Source organism: Eurosta solidaginis, chromosome 3 (genome assembly GCF_040869045.1).
Source record: "Eurosta solidaginis isolate ZX-2024a chromosome 3, ASM4086904v1, whole genome shotgun sequence".
NCBI lineage: Eukaryota > Metazoa > Arthropoda > Insecta > Diptera > Tephritidae > Eurosta > Eurosta solidaginis.
Window position 1 is genome coordinate 114,513,283 of NC_090321.1, and position 17,683 is coordinate 114,530,965.

The 17,683-nt window shown below is 39.3% G+C and overlaps 1 protein-coding gene across 11 annotated transcripts in view; it reads left to right on the forward strand.

Annotated features, from left to right (window-relative positions):
- Positions 1 to 17,683, forward strand: part of Obsc (Obscurin) — a 2,548,720-nt gene that overhangs the window by 2,287,976 nt on the left and 243,061 nt on the right. The window lies entirely within an intron of this gene.

Genomic DNA, 17,683 nt, shown 5'->3' on the forward strand with positions numbered 1-17,683 from the left:
ATGAATACTTATAAGAATTTATGGCAGCCCTGTTTCCTTTTGTTATAGACGCTTAACCGGGACTTTAAGGACCTGGAAGGTTGTGGTGATTACATGCCTTCTACTCCATTGTCAATATTTAAGCAAAAACCAACGTGGAACGACGTACGTATGAGACAATTATAACGTATTTTAGTAATTTTCCTAATGGTTCTTCTCCTTTTTCTCTTTTCTTTTCAGTTTCAAATGGAGCGAATGCAATGTATTTTAGTGGCGGTGGAGGCTGTGGATGAGGAGCCCATCCAGGTGGTGGTTGATGTGCAATATCCGGAGCGGCGGAGGGGCTCCTTCATCTATCACACGCCGGAGGAGCTTGTGCAGCAGGCGGTGGCAGAAGGGTTGCGGCGCTCCGTGCTCTGCTGACGCCGATTGTAGTAAAAATACACGGGAACACCAACGCCCGGTATGGCCAGTTTTACGACAGCTATGAGGGCATATTGTGGTTCCGGCGGCCACCCGATGGTTCACCTCCGCGTGATACATTAAAATGCCGCGTGTGCAACCGAACCCTATCGTGGCCCACTTGAATGGGCATATGAATTTTCATCCCTATCGGTGCTGGGATTGTCCGAAGCGGTATACGTCGTCCGCTTCAATGTCCCGGCACCGAACGCGGATGCATTAGGTCTGTATTGTAGATTAGTGAACCTTTGAAATATCTATGTTTTTGGTTATTTTCGAAAAAAATTAAAATTTGTGTCCTTTTTTATTATTATGTAAAAATAAAGTTAACTTCTTCCTTCGTTTCATCCATTGAATAAAATTGAATAAATCGCCCGGATTAGTGGGAAACTCGAAGGGGGGGGTTATGGTATGTTGATTATTGTGATTGTCCTTCTTCGAAGAAGAATTATTGGACACTGGCAGGAAAGTGGGGAAACGCACCATTTGGTGGTCGAGTTAGCGAACATGGCAACTCTTTAGTTTTCTCGTTTCATTGTATGCAATGATTGCTGTGGTGAAGTTGTCAAACCGGTACGTAACGTGAGAAAGACAAAAAAATTTTACTTATTTTCAATTCTGCGTCATAAGCTCAACCCACCTACCAAGTTTCATCGTTTTATCCGTCTTGATTATCGCACTTTTTCGATTTTTCGAAATTTTCGATATCGAAAAAGTGGGCGTGGTTATAGTCCGATATCGTTCATTTTAAATAGCGATCTGAGATGAGTGCCCAGGAACCTACGTACCAAATTTCGTCAAGATACCTCAAAACTTACTCAAGTTATCGTGTTAACGGACGGACGGACGGACATGGCTCAATCAAATTTTTTTTCCATATTGATGATTTTTATATATGGAAGTCTATATCTATCTCGATTCCTTTATACCTGTACAACCAACCGTTATCCAATCAAAGTTAATATACTCTGTGAGCTCTGCTCAACTGAGTATAAAAAGGAGTGGGCCTTAGTTCTATAGGTGGACGCTTTTTCGAGATATCGCCATAAAGGTGAACCAGGGGTGACTCTAGAATGTGTTTGTACGATATGGGTATCAAATGAAAGGTGTTAATAAGTATTTTAAAAAGGAGTGGACCTTAGTTCTATAGGTGGACGCTTTTTCGAAATATCGCCACAAATCGAAAAAAACGAACACGTGTAAGTATGTTGTAGGTTAGATTTTTCTTCCAATTTCATTAATGTGAATTTTTTTTTCTTTTCTTTCATTGACAACTTTTGATCTCTTTTCTTTTTGTTTTAGGTGGCTGGCGTAAAACCTTTTCATTCGCTTTGGTATTGGTAGCAAAGGACCAGGAAACCTATAACCTTGCATTCTGATACCTTAGCCAAGGGATTTAAAACCCATAATTCACAGCAAAAGGTCCATAGCAGAGAATTATTTTACTTTCAGCAACAGATGCACAAAAATTTTAAAAGAATATCCCATCCGACTATTCGGATAATTATTTACTGCCCCACTCCACTCCACAGTCCATTTATAACATCTTCTTCTCGGAGCGAATCGTACGCATCAAGGAAAGTTACAAAATCGTCTCTTATATTGCCATCATATAAATACCGCAAACAAAGGCTAAGTTGCTCCGTATGACTACAATCAGTAGTTTCATCGAAAATAATTGCAAAAAATCTAGTTTTTTTAAACCTCTCTATCAAAATAGATTGAATTTCATCTTTGCAGCATTGAATAAGATCGTTTTGGGTCATGTTGCTTATATAAGTAGCTCTTGGATATGTAGAATTTAAAAGTTCTTCAAACTAAAAATTTCAAGATTGCCCTAAAATTACCCTCGTTTGTTGCTGAATCAGAAAATTTAAGTTTACCGTCATCTCTATGGCCTCTTAAAGCTAAATTCTGTCGCCCACAAAGAATAATAGTTTTTATAATAATCCCCAACAATCTTCTATTTTTCTCAACTTGTTCCATGCGATGACAAGAAAGCAAATTAGTTGTTGTTGTTGTTGTTGTAGCGATAACGACGCTCCCGAAGGCCTTTGGGAGTGTTATCGAGTTGATGGTCCTTTGCCGGATGCAGATCCGGTACGTTCCGGTACCAAGCCCGACCATCTCGGGAACGTCGGGAAAGCAAATTATTGATTTCCTTTCCAGGATTTTCATAAGTATTTATGAAATCTGGACTAAAAAGGTCTGATTTAGAGTGATATTTGTCAATAGCGTGGTTATTTAGTACACCATCTTTACCGGACAACTTTGCAAACGATGTCGCAGGAACTTTGACAAGTGCATTGAGAGGAACATTCGATTTCGAGTCACCAGTATCACTTGCAAATAAGAAACAATAACATCCTTTTGTTGTTCAGAATAAACAAGCCACTCATATTCCGTTAAAAAATTATGTTTAAAGTATTGCTTTTCTATTTTTCCTTTTTTACTATGACTCGAAAAAGGGGAGATATGGTCTTCGGTGGTACCCAAGGATATTTTAGTAAGTTGTACTTTGTATAATCATCTAATAAATGTTTTTTCCCACAAAATTACCTATGTCGTATTTTTCAACAATAGAATTTTGTGAAAGTGATATAGGTACATTCGAACCCGATTCAGTATTCATAGATGTTGAATGCAACGTTTTCTCATTATTATTATCAACCAAAAATGTATTAGCGTCGCAATCAGTACGAGTTGAGAGTGGAACAGTACTTCCGTTTTCTATATTTGTATCATCGCAGACCTTATCTTGAAGTTTTGGCAGCTTGCAAAAATATTCTTTGATGCTCTTGATAGCTCGTCGCTTCTTATTATCTTTTCCATCAGAGTTTCCGTCCTGTAAATATTTATTTCACGTTATTCAAGAATTCTCTTTAATTCACGTAGAAGCAGTGAGCAATATTTGCATGTTATGAAGTTTAGAGAATTAGAAATACGTAGACACAAGATTCCTCTTTTGATATTAAAAAAAAAGCTATAAAACAGGTTATATGCACTTGTTTTCTTGCCGCGACTTCAGTATATGCATAAACATACTATATCCGAGTGATCTCACGAAAAAAAGCTGGTGCAAATATATTGCTCGCTACTGTTATTTATACTCGACTGTTAAAAAGCAGTCTGATTTATGAAATTTTATTAAATGTTTAACGATTATATGAAAATAGCAATGTGTGCTCGATGGAAAAACCCGAATCACGCTTTCGAGTTCCTCCGCCCTCGGTCTTTTAGTTTGCTGGTTATCTGTCAATCGAACTTCCAATTTTCGATTAATTAAACAAATTTAATAATTCACGATGCCGAACGAGTCGGTAAATCGAATGAATTAGGTAAAATTTTTTAATATTCTAAGGTTAATACAGCAGAATCGCGAAAAAGTTAACCAAAACACAAGCTTTAACACAAGTTAACACAAGTACACAACTCACAAGTTTAAATACCCATGACTGACTACATTCGCGACACCGACAATAATTTTTTACACAGGAATTCGGGGAATACCCACACTTTTTTTTATTGCCAAACAAACGGTTAGATTTGAAAAAAATTGATGAGCTCAGAAAAGTTAACCAATACATAGTTAACTTTTTAGAGCGGGACGTGGACGCTCATACTCGGACAACTTAGCCGAGCGATTAACAGTGTGCGGACTTTAAAATTTTGTTTAGCGGACTTTAAAATTTTGTTTAGATTTTTAAGAAAATAGTAATAGATTTATGAAAAAAATGGTAGTACTGGGTTATATTTGAAATATTTTTAAGTAGTCAATATCACTCACTTATTTTCCTATATATATGTGGTTATGTTAAAACACGACTTTACTGTTCAAAGTTCACTTCTTTATTCATTTTCACTACAATTCTATAATTTAGTTTAGTCATTGCGAAATACCGTGGAATGTAAACAATACAAATGTCAAAATTTACACATCACCCCACTCTTAGGAACCAGGCAGGGTTGCGGTGAAAGCAGGTTTAAGTCTGTTGATCGCTACTTTTGTTTCGTTGTTATTAAACTGTATAACGTAGTATTTGGAAGTTCGCCTTAACACGTTGTAAGGACCTTTGTACGGGACTGTGAGCGATGGCCGTACAGAGTCATCTCTAACAAATACTTGAGCACAAGACTTCAATTCTGGATGAACGAAAACTTTAAGAGATGCATGCCAGGATGTGTCAACTGGGCGAATGTCTTGCATAGCTCGTCCAAAATCTTTTATGAAATCATGTTCATCGGTCGACGGTTTGCTGTCGATAAAAAATTCTGCCGGTAGGCGAATCATAAACTAGTTCCGAAGGTGCTGCCATTAAGTCGTCTTTAAAGGCGGATCGAAGACCAGGTAATATTAACGGTAAATGGTTTTTCCACTGGTCAGCACCATGACAGAGGATGGCAGATTTTAGAGTGCGGTGCCATCGTTCCACCATGCAATTGGCTTGTGGGTGATAGGACGTCGTTCGCAAATGGCTAACTCCTAAGCGCTGAAGAAGTTTTCGAAAAAGTGCACACTCAAATTGCCGACCACGATCGGTGGTAATTGACGTAGGAACTCCGAAACGAGATATCCACTCTCTTATTAAGGCGGTGGCCACAGACGGTGCAGTAATATCGGGGAGTGGAATTGCGTCTGGCCATCTTGTGAAGCGATCAATTATTGTAACGTAGTACCGATTTCCATCCGAAAGCGGAAACGGCCCTACAATGTCGATATGAAGGTGAGCAAATCTTTCATTGGGTATAGCTCGTCGTTGCAGCTGCGTTCTATTGTGGCGAAAGACTTTATTTCGTTAACAATCTATGCAACTTCGAGCGAATTTCCTGATATCTCGTTGTATTGACGGCCAAACGAATCTTTCTGTCATAAGCCGGGCTGTGGCTCTTATTCCGGGATGTGCGAGACCGTGTATCGATTGCAGAACACTGGAGCGAAATTTTTTTGTGACGAACGGTCGTACTTTCCCAGTTGAACATTCACAGTAGATTTTATGTTCACTAGAGGGAATAGAAAGCAAAGCAAATTTAAGTGAGTTAGCAGTGTTACCTGTAAAGTGTGATTGGAACTCTGAATCGGTTTTTTGATCTGCAGCTAGTTTCTTGTAATCTATCGGCTGATGTGTATTCGACTCAATAGGAAGCATCAAATCTGCTACTGTGTTATTTTCACCATTTACGTGCCGAATGTCCGTCGTAATTTGGGCAATAAAATCAAGTTGTCTTACTTGCCGGTCAGACGCTTTGTCTAGTCGTTGTCTGAACGCGAAGATCAGGGGTTAATGATCCGTGTATATGTGACAATTTCTGCCCTCGACCATGTACCTGAAGTGACGTAAGGCTAAATAAATGACGGTTAGCTCCCGGTCGTAATACTGTAGCGCTGTTCCGATTTTTAAAACTTCTTCGAAAAAAACCCAAGCGGTTGGATCTTAACGGCTTCGACTTGATTGAGTACTGCACCAGCAGCTAAGTTAGATGCGTAGACCCAAAGTGATAGTTCGGTGTTCGGAAGTGGATGTGCGAGCATAGCCGCATCAGCTAACTCTCTTTTACACTACTCAAAGCAGCGCACGGTATCGTCAGACCACACAAGTTAGCGTTAAATCGTTGCGTTTGTTTGTCGGTATCATATCGAAAAGAGGTGCCTGCGATTTGAGTGCGTGAGGCATAAAGCGCAGACAAAAATTTAAGGTAGCTAAAAAACGCTTTAACTCTTTCGCCACTGTTGGAAGTTTAAAGTTTAATAAAGCATCCACCCGACTCTTGAGAGGTTTTATACGATCTTTCGTAAAAGAGTGGCCGAGAAACTCTAGTTCCGCTACTCCAAATTCTGATTTCGTAACGTTTATTGTAAGGTTGTTGTTTTTAAGCGCGTAAACAATTGCCGTAGATGGTCTCGATGTTCTGCTACTGACGTTGGCGCAACGCAGATATCATCCAAGTATGTAAAAACGAAATCAAGTCCACGAAGCACCTCATTTATTAGACGCTGGAACGTTTGAGCTGCGTTCCTCAGACCAAACGTCATCTAAGTAAATTCAAACAGCCCAAAAGGCGTCGTAATGGCGGTTTTTGGAACGTCATCTGGATGAATTTTTACCTGATGGAATGCCTTTTGCAAATCAATTTTGGAGAATGCAGTCTTACCAGCAAGAACGTTCGAAAAATCCTGTAAGAGCGGCACTGGGTAGCGGTCAGGTACCGTCTGCGCATTAAGTGAGCGGTAATCACCGCATGGCCTCCAAGAACCATCTGGTTTGCGCACCATGTGCAGTGGGCTAGCCCAATTACTGCTCGATGGTTTACAAATTCCGAGTTTGAGAAGAGATTCAAATTCAGCTCGGGCTGCGGAAAGTTTTTCGGGAGAAAGCCTTCGTGGCTTCGCAAAAACGGGTTGGCCGTTGGTGATGATTCTATGTACAATAGTGGATTGCGTGGAGGCTCCAATAACTGGCGCACGAGTAGTATCGATAAATTCACGTAATAAATCTAAAAAGTTTGAGGTCGTGCTAGTGGTTTTAACCAGGATGCACCTTAACGTTAAGCTAATCGTTTATCAAAAAATTTCCACCGTTTCCGTTGAAACACTTCGAAATATTATCGATAAAGAAATTATCAAGATAAATTGTCTCGTTTTTAACCAAAACGAAAAGCTTTCGTTAACGCTAAAAACGTTAACAAAAACGTGGTACTTTATGATTGAATTGTGCTGGCAATGCTATAGCCATAGTGAAATCGTAAGGTGGTAACAGCGAGCGTACATACACAAAAACTCCATGTAATTTTTTTGTGTAATTCGTTGGTGGTAATGTCAATAATACTCTGAGAAATGTTCGTACTGTCAAAATTCATGAGAAAAGTTACAATCAGCTTGGCTGATGCTTTCACCTGTAATGTCTCCGCCATCAATCAGCTTTGCCAGCATAATTTGAAATTAATAATCAACATAAACGATTTGATTTCGTTTTTATATGGCAGAAAACGAAACAAAATCATTTCGTTAATTTGACGTTCTTAACGTTAATAAACGAAACGAATTGACTTTGTTTCGTTTATTAACGTTAATTATCGTAACGAAATGATATCGGTTCGTTGGTTAAGCATGCTTAGTTTTAATACTACCCACGCTGCTGATCTCTTTGTCGCAATGCGCACTTACATATTTTTTTTTGCTTTCGATTAAGCATTTCCGTTTAAGATCGACAACAATTCCAAAGTGACTCAAAAAAGCGGCACCTATTATGGCTTGAGAAATATCCGCAATCAAAAAATTGCAAGTAAAGTCGCGACGCAAATTAAGGTTAAGTCGCATGATTATTTCGCCACACACTTTAATACGAGAGCCGTTGGCGGCAAACGAATTTTTACCGGTGTAAGTAGCTCTGGCTGTCCCTGCAACAAATGGGATTAATGATACGTTAGCACCCGTATCAATTAAAAAACGAATTTTAGATGATGTTTCGAATATGCGAAGCCGGTAAGCTGAGAAAATATCAGGCTGCTTGCCAACTCCTGATATCGTCGTAGCCGAGCAGTATTATTGCGAAGTAGAGGGTTTCCCTAAAGAACATGGCTCGCGAGGTTTTGTAGCTTTATCGCCAAACTTTTCGTGATATCAGCAAATTCCGTTTTTCGAAGTACTGTTTTTATGCACTGTTTTTGTTCGAGACGTTGAACGGGAACGTGGGCGGTTCTCCCTAACCTTAAGTTGTTTTTGCAAGTTACGTGACAGCTCTGCTATTTCATTTTTAATATCCGAAATATCATTGCGCGATGAAACCATGTCTACTTGGTCATTATACCACCCAATAGATTCAGAAATTGAATCTGCTACCTTCACTTTTTCCGTTAAGGGTACATTGGTGGCGATTATGGCTGCTTGAACGTATGACGGAAGGCGTGCGACCCATAGATCACACAGAAGACTATCGTTGAGTGTGGTACCAGCCACACGCTTCTTGTCTGCGAACAACTCACTTGGTTTTCGGTCGCCGAGTGGCATGTCTTTTAGAACGCGTTGCAGGTGGCGTTGTTGACTTTCAGTGTAGTGATCGATGATTTTTTGCTTCATGTAATTAAATTTATCCGTAAACGGAGCTGCATCAATTAGCGGCTTAAATTACAGAAGTTTTTTTTGGTGGTAAGCTCGCAAGTACTATGTGCAATTTTCGTAGATCACTATAAACGAGCGAGGCTTGAAACCAAAATTCTAATGCGTAAAAGTATGCCTCGCTGTTTTCTTCGCTCAACACGGGTAGCGGAATTCGAGGAGCACCATTGTGGTTGTCCAAAATACTAAAATTTTGGCCCTCCCTGATCGTACTGCTATCGTTTAAAAGCATTTCTCTTAAAATTTTTCTATAAAAAACCGCGTGTTAGAAACGTTCGGAGTCACCTCTGTGGTTATGTTAAAACACGACTTTACTGTTCAAAGTTCACTTCTTTATTCATTTTAACTACAATACTATAATTTAGTATAGTCATTGCGAAATACGGTGGAATGTAAACAATGCAAAAGTCAAAATTTACAGTGTTGAATAACTATTACGAAACGTATTATACGTGTGTTGGAGAACGTAATTTTGCAGATATGATTACGTAGCAGGATTACTTACTTACTTAATTGGCGCTTAACCGTCTAAACGGTTATGGCCGTCCAACAAGGCGCGCCAGTCGCTCCTTCGCTCCGCCAACCGGCGCCAATTGGTCACACCAAGGGAGTTTAAATCGTTTTCCACCTGGTCCTTCCAACGGAGTGGGGGCCGCCCTCTACCTCTGCTTCCATAGGCGGGTTCCGATAGAAACACTTTCCTGGCCGGAGCATCATCTTTCATTCGCATAACATGGCCTAGCCAGCGCAGCCGCTGCGTTTTAATTCGCTGGACTATGTTGATGTCTGCGTATAGCTCGTACAGCTCATCATTAAATCTTCTTCGGTACTCGCCATCGCCAACGCGTAGAGGTCCATAAATCTTTCGAAGAACTTTTCTCTCGAACACTCCCAAAGCCGCTTCATCTGCTGTTGTCATGGTCCATGCTTCTGCCCCATATAGCAGGACGGGTACGATAAGTGACTTGTAGAGTATGATTTTCGTTCGCCGAGAGAGGACTTTACTTTTCAATTGCCTACCTAGTCCAAAGTAGCATTTATTGGCAAGATTGATTCTTCGCTGGATTTCAGTGCTGATGTTGTTGCTAATGTTGATGCTGGTTCCCAAATAAACGAAGTCTTTTACTATTTCGAAATTATGGCTGCCAACAGTAGCGTGGTTGCCAAGGCGCATATGCGCTGACTCTTTGCTCGATGACAGCAGGTACTTCGTTTTGTCCTCATTCACCATCAAACCCATCTTTACCGCTTCTTTTTCCAGCTTGGAGTAAGCAGAACTAACAGCGCGGGTGTTTAGGCCGATGATATCAATGTCATCAGCATATGCCAGTAATTGCACGCTTTTATAGTATATTGTTCCAGTGCGGTTAAGTTCTGCAGCTAGTATAATTTTCTCCAGCATCAAATTAAAGAAATCGCACGATAGGGGGTCACCCTGTCTGAAACCTCGTTTAGTTTCGAACGGCTCGGAGAGGTCCTTCCCAATTCTGACTGAGCTGATGGTGTTGCTCAACGTCATTTTGCACAGCCGTATAAGTTTTGCGGGGAAACCAAATTCAGACATAGCGGCATATAGGCAGCTCCTTTTCGTGCTGTCGAAGGCGGCTTTAAAGTCGACGAAGAGGTGATGTGTGTCGATTCTCTTTTCACGGGTTTTTTCCAAGATTTGGCGCATTGTGAAAATCTGGTCGATGGTAGATTTACCAGGTCTGAAGCCGCACTGATAAGGTCCAATCAGCCGGTTCACGGTGGGCTTCAATCTTTCGCACAATACACTTGAAAGGACCTTATATGCGATATTAAGAAGGCTGATTCCACGATAGTTGGTGCATTTTGCAGTATCCCCCTTCTTGTGGACTGGGCAAAGAACACTTAGATTCCAACCGTCGGGCATGCTTTCGTCCGCCCATATTTTGCTAAGAAGCTGCTGCATGCGCCTTACCAACTCCTCGCCGCCGAACTTGAATAGCTCCGCAGGCAATCCATCAGCGCCCACGGCTTTGTTGTTTTTCAATCTGGTTATTGCTATTCTAACTTCGTCATAATCGGGCGGGGGGACATATATTCCATCATCATCGATTGCGGGATCGGGTTCTTCATCTCTGCGCGGTGAATTGCTGCCTCCATTTAGGAGAGCAGAGAAGTGTTCCCTCCATAATCTAAGCACTCTCTGGACATCAGTTACAAGGTCGCCGTTTTCATTCCTACAGGAGCAGGATTAAATGATTTAAAACGTAAACTGATACGCCACATATACATAGGTAGGTGGAAGTGGCAGTTATGTACTAAAAACCTAAATGAAAAGAGATTAAATGGTGATCAAAGCAGCGCTGGGTGTTATTTTGAGTTTTATGAAACTATTCTTCTACAAATAATATTGTTTCTCTTCTCAAAAAATTGTGGAAAAGCAAAGGTTTCTTCAAAAAACTTGTATAAAAAAAAACTACCACATTTTGTCGAGCTTGCGTGGTATAAATGGTAGAACTTCAAATAAAAGAGAAATAGTGGTAGATCTACCACTTTAGTGGTAGAAGTCCGAACTAATTTAACTTTCTCGCGATTCTACTGTAATTTAATATGTGCACTGCAGTTTCTACAGAGATGACAAATGCCCAGTAGAAAGTGGTGAAAAATGTGTAGAGTGAGAGTGAAGATTCTGAATAAACTTTATTTAATAAAGTAAGGTTTGATTCAGTATGTTATCAACAGCGCAAATATTTCTGAGCATTGGACTGATTTGCTTGAGCATTCTTACTGTTGAGCGCTAATATTACTTGAAAATTGATACTCGATTAAAGCGTGCATACAAAAACTGCATTATGAAAAGTATCGATCACATATCCATCATTATATTTATACAAATACTGCTTATAATTAGTGGGTTTCTGGGACTTCGTGAAAAAAATTTTGCTCCGAATAAATTTTGGAAAAAATCTAGTCTGTGGGGGGGGGGGGGGGGGGGGGGCGGGAGATCGCCCCTTCGACCCCCTACCCCTTCTCAAACCCGCTACTGGGTGGTAGGTCTATGTAGTAGAGATATACGCCGCCGCACAGTGTTTCGTGTAGAACAAGCTAGCTGTACAAAATTATTTTATGAGATTTTCCGTTTCATATGCAGTCATTTATTACAACTACGTCATTTTTTTCAGCCATATGTTCTTTATTTTTGATGTTTTTCCAAAATTTTACTTCATATGCATACATTTGCTTATTTCAGTGACATAGATCCAAAAAAATTTAAAGGACTTAAGAATATTACTTTATTGTACTTAAATTGAATGGACTACAAATCTCAATACTCTAAAAAATTCTAAAGGTTCCGAAAAAAAAAATAAAAATTTTTTATGAAAATTTGTCGAATTTTTCAAACATTTTTTAAATATAATTTAGTTTTTGTTATAGATCGTGACAAATTTTCTCATGGGAAATTAGTTAAAATAAATTTGCGAAAGCGAAAATTGTAAGAATGGCCAAAAAAGGGGTGTCTACTTATTTATGTGAGCGACTGTACATATGTACATACATATTTTGTATTTATTTGAGTATTTATCCTGGCACTACAATTTTTACAAAATTATTTTATAGTACCAGTCAGGAATGTAAAAGTGAATTACAATAATAATAATAACAATGTAAATATCTAAATTAATTATGTGAAAATTACTTATTAAAAAAATTTAAAAGTAAAGTATCATACAAAGTAGAAAAGCCAATAGATTTAAATTAAATAAAACCTGATCCAACAAAAAGTTATAGGGTAGGTTATATTTTATAATTATGTTATTATTCGCTATCATCACTTTCATTCGATGAGTCACTTGTGGAATAGCCATGAGCATCAGCAACACTACTGTGAAAGCTTGAAACAACTGGGGTATTTATTGACTCCTCAACATTATCGGGGGACAGTAAATTTAAGACTCCTGAAGAGAGACTTTTAAATGTTTTCTTAGGTATCTCCCTAAAACTGTTAACTAAAGGATCCGATGTTATAAGCAACATATTCATAAGATCTCTATTCATGGCTTCACGCGACTGCTTTTATGTGTTATCAACCCTGAATCGTCTCAAATCTTTATTACGGGCTTCCTGTGCTTCCTCAGAAAGTTGACCAATAGGTAAAATTGCTGATTTTATAATATCAGTACTATACACTAAGATTTTATGAACTGTAACAGGCACATTAAACAATCGATAGAGATCTATGTATAGTTTTTTAGTCTCGAGTGCAAATTTTTCAAATCTTTTGATATTTATATTTACCCAGATGCTAATGCGCGAAGGAGTGTCGAATCTTTTGATGAGCGTTACATCCAATTCCGTAATCTCAGCACTAGCCTCAGAATTTTCGAAAAACCTACGAGCAGTGTTGCCATCATTGGTATTGCCGAAACCTGGTTTTGGTTTATCTACTATCAATCCAAGTACACTTTTAAATTTATTCTGGATTTCGTTGGAACGTAGCTTTACACTCTCTTTATCTGCCTCATTCCTAAGCTGCCATTTTTTTACTTCGAGGCGATAACTTATATGAAGCAAGCATTCAAAACATCTTATCTATGCATGGAGAGTAGACAAACCAAAACCAAGATTATCTCGGTTAGGCGTAAAGTCCCGTAACTCATATCTTTTGGAGTGGCACCACAAATATAACACTTTTGTGCGGAATAAGTTTCAGTCAAAGCATTGCAAACTTTTCCGTCAATCATTGTTAGAAGCATATTGTGATTTACGGAAACTTCGTATTCTTCGAGCATGTACTTTGTTGGCAACAACGCATTTATCTCCTCTAAAAGTTTGTCCGTTTCAAAAACAATAAAATCTTTTATTTCCTTAGAAAAAATAAATTTAATTGGACGACAATACATGATAGAAGAAGGTCGAGGATTCTGCCAAACAATGTTACCTTTTTCATCCTGTAATTGAAGAGGAACGAAAGAAAATATAAACAAAAACTCATCAGTGTCAGAACTGGATGTAAACTTTTGCTTATATGTGCTATGGCCAGAGCATTCATCGCAACTCCACTTGCTGATTAAAGTATACGTCAAGTTTGTAGGTAATAAACTAACAAAAACTTCTTGATTTGCTAAAACTAAACGCTCAACAGTTTTATCTAATACGGACTGGACTTTAATTCCGCACGTGTTTCACCCACATCAATTTCATTTGGATAGCATTCTGCCTTAGTTTTTCTTAGACTATAAAATGATGGATAAATCTTATGGCCTGCCTTGATGCTCCACTTCCGAGTCGTTTTGTACCCATGAGTCGTCGACTTGCTATCTACGTAGCATGCTAAAGCTTCTACATTGCTCAAGCATCTTGCATCTGGCTCACATGTCATCTTTTTGCCGGATATTTGAGTGGTTTCCTATGATTTTTGTATAATGTTAGCAACATTTCTGTTGCCGGACATACGCGTTAATACTTCTCCCGCATAAAGTAACTCACCAGGACTTCTAGATTGCAAGAGGTCATCCAGTCGACGCCGTTTGGTTTTTTCACTGCAGCTAACAAAGTCCTTCCTTCGTCTTCAGGGGCCGGGGTTACCTGAAGAAGTGGTTGGTTGGTCTGATGGCAACTTTGAATCCACCGTTATTGTAAATGTGAAGTCTGGACCCAAAAGCCACTCCGAGTTTAAATGCCAAAATCGCTCCTTATGGCTTCCAGAAGTGTTCCACTTTTGATCCAGCTTCGACGAATATGCCGATATTTGTAAGCTTAAACTTTTTATCGAATACTCGGCTGCTTCGCTTAAATCGTACCTAAGTAAAACAAAACTCAATAATTCTTTATATCTAGTTTCCTTCGAATGTTGAACCCAAATGTCAAAAAGCTCCGTTCTTGGTACGGTTATAACTAAACTGCTTTGTGTTGTTGATTTTCCGACAGGGTGAATAGTTGATGATTGTTTTGCTGCCATCTTAAGTGTCGTTGATCGTTCTGATTTGTTATCAGTTGTGCAGTATTTATATTACATTCAGGTATTGGCGTAGATGATACCAAATGCGGTTGTTTTGTGTAGCGTTCCTGTGTGATTATACCTGCATTAGGATTGCTTTGTATGTACCTGTTTTTATGCCTTGGAGACTGGTGCGGTTGATTGTGGCAGGTTGAAGTCAGTGATCTTCGCCTTTTTGCTTTTGGTGTGCTCTTGTTGACCTTGCGCGTTTATTTTTGTGTGTTTTGTGGATACGTGTTTGTTCCCTGTACCTGGGAATTGGCTTTGCCGTTTGCAGATCAGCTTTAAAGGTTCAAATATCTCGTCGGAGCCGGTACGTACATACATCCTATTTTATATGTAGAGATAACTATATCTACAAAAAAAAAAATTAAAAATAGATGTGCAAACAATTCGCAATGGTTTTTTCTTTCGACTATTAGAGAATACTTGCGACTATAACATATGTAAAATTTAGCCCGGATGTCCGCGGATGTATGTAACTTTTTTGTCCCTAAAGTCAAAAATATAGAGAAAAAATACCTTTTCTTCTTAATAACGGAATGTTAAATATATTGAAAATACTCTAATTGCGAAAGAATTACTATTAAAAAATTTTACTTACCTTCGAGCTTAGAATCCATCAAAAAAATTATATAAAAGTGTTCACTTAAAAGAAATATGAAGCTTAATATTCAACAAGAATTTCGCAAATTAATCAATGCATTTTACGGCCACTCCTGCCTTCTTAATTCAATTACTCAATATATATGAGCAAAAATATCAAAAAAAAGCAAAAATCCCGTTATTTCGTTTGTTTTCTTTCATTTCTCATTACACTTTTCTTGGAATAAGAACTTTGTTTTTGTCCAGCTAACTTGTTCTACACGAAACACTGTGCGCCGCCACCGATTAGCGACGTTTTTCGTCGGCGATGCGGCGGCGGCGGCGGTGTTCGGCGCGTTACTATATTTTCTACTCTTTTAAGACTGTCTAGGCCATTTATTGTTCATCTCGAAAATTAGTCCGATATGATCGAAAGGAGTATCAAGGGATGCGCATCACTGCCAGTTATAAAAATCCAATAGCGAAATTTAACACTTTCTAACCGTTCAAAATTTATTTGAGAAAACAGGCGCTTTCAATGACAGCTGAAGACGGATTTCGCATCAACGAATTCACCAAGTTATTAAAACAAAACACTTAAAATAAATTATATAATAAATTTAAATGCTCACTTCGCATAATTTTTTCAATAAATTAATAAAGCACAATGAATTTAAGATCGCGGGTTTGAATCGAGCTCAAGGCCTAAAAATAATTATTTTATCATTATTATTGTTATGATAAATTCTTTCTTAATTGAAAAAATTGTTAAATTAGAATAGAAGAAAGAAAAAGCTTACAAATCAGTAGGCCGATATAACAACAAAAATTGTTAGTACAATGAATTTAAATAAAGTGTCCCAAGTCGAACATATTTTCAAATTGTCCTCAAGTTGTTAAAAAAGCAAGTTACCAGAAAAAGGTGCCGAATTTTATATCCCGATTGGCTGAAAGAATAAGCGAAATCAGGGATGCAAAATCCTTTAGTAGGCCCCAGTGGTTTAAATTCTCCTTTGAAATGATTCTCAGCTCATACTTAAGTATACATATCTTCAACACGTATGAGAAGGGTTTGAAAAAACACTTTATTTGCTGAACTAAACACTTCATCATTCAACACCCAAGTCTCTCGGTTTGACATTTCCTAAAGTTGGCGGCCCTATCCCCAACTAGTCCCTTGGAGTGAATCACATTGGATATAGCGTATCAACCATGTTTAAATATGACCAACAGGTGGCGGATTCTGTTATAAATGTGAATACGGAGGCACATTTTTTATCCAGGTTAGGTTTAGAACACTCAAAGTGGTGAAGCAAAAGCTTTCTGAACACAGTCTAACAAATGACCGGGTGTTCTACCAGTCTAACGTAGGGGATAGTCGAACAAGTCTGAAAATTGAAGGCGGTTATCCATAGTGAGCTCTTATATCATAAGGCCGGAAACGAAGAGTATTGACAGCCGATGGTAACATTGGCATCCGACCACCTGCCTATACTTATTTCGCTCGAGCGTCCCGCCGACTTCATCGTCGCAGAAAAACGCACTTTCATTAACTTTAAAAAAGGAAAGTGGGACGAATACAAATCCTTACATACAACCGCTTTGCTGACCTCCCTATCCCAACTGATGCCCGCCAAGGGGAGCGTGCTTTCCGCAAGGTCATTGAATCCGCCTCGGCTCGTTCCATTCCCGCCGGTAGAATTCCCGAAATTCGGCCCACTTCCCGGTAGAGGCCGCAAGTTTAGCAAGAGAACGTGACTTTATAAGACAGCTCGATCCCGGCGACCCCCAAATAAGGGATATAAACTAACGCATCAGATTGCTTTTGGATGAACACAAGCCGGCGAAATGGGAGGAGCGCCTAAGCGGTTGTAACCTCTCTGCTGGTGTAGGTAAACTTTGGTCCAGTGTAAAGTCCCTATAGAATCCGTCTAGGCACAATGATAAAGTTTCCATCGCCTTTGGCGACAAACTGCTGTCTTATGCGAAAAAATGCGCGAGCGCTTTCTGCCGACATAATGCATTCTACGGTGGACAAAAATAGACGAAGAGCCAACAAACACGCACGTAAACATAAGTTCAGTTCGAAACCGATTACCATCACCGCCAAAGAGGTTGAGGATGCCATCGGTCATGCTAAACCATCCAAAGCAATGGGCCCAGACGGCATAGCCATGCCGATGCTTAAAAGCCTAGGGAAAGAGGGTTTCAAATATTTAGCACATGTCTTCAACCTTTCTCTTTCCACCTTTGTCATACCCGAAAAATGGAAAATGGCCAAGGTGGTCCCGCAGCTAAAGCCTGGGAAACCAGCTAACATAGGAGAGTCATATCGCCCGATATCTGTCCTATCGCCAGTAGCCAAGACGCTTGAAGCCATTTTGCTCCCCTACTTCAAAGCAAATTTGCAGCCAGCCTGTCATCAGCATCGCTTTAGAAAACTCCATAGCACCACCACCGCGCTAAATGCCATTAGCACCCAGATAAATTGAGGTTTAAATCAGAAGCCCCACCATAGGACAGTACTCGTAGCGCTAGACCTATCAAAAGCTTTTGCTACAGGGGTGACTCTAGAATGT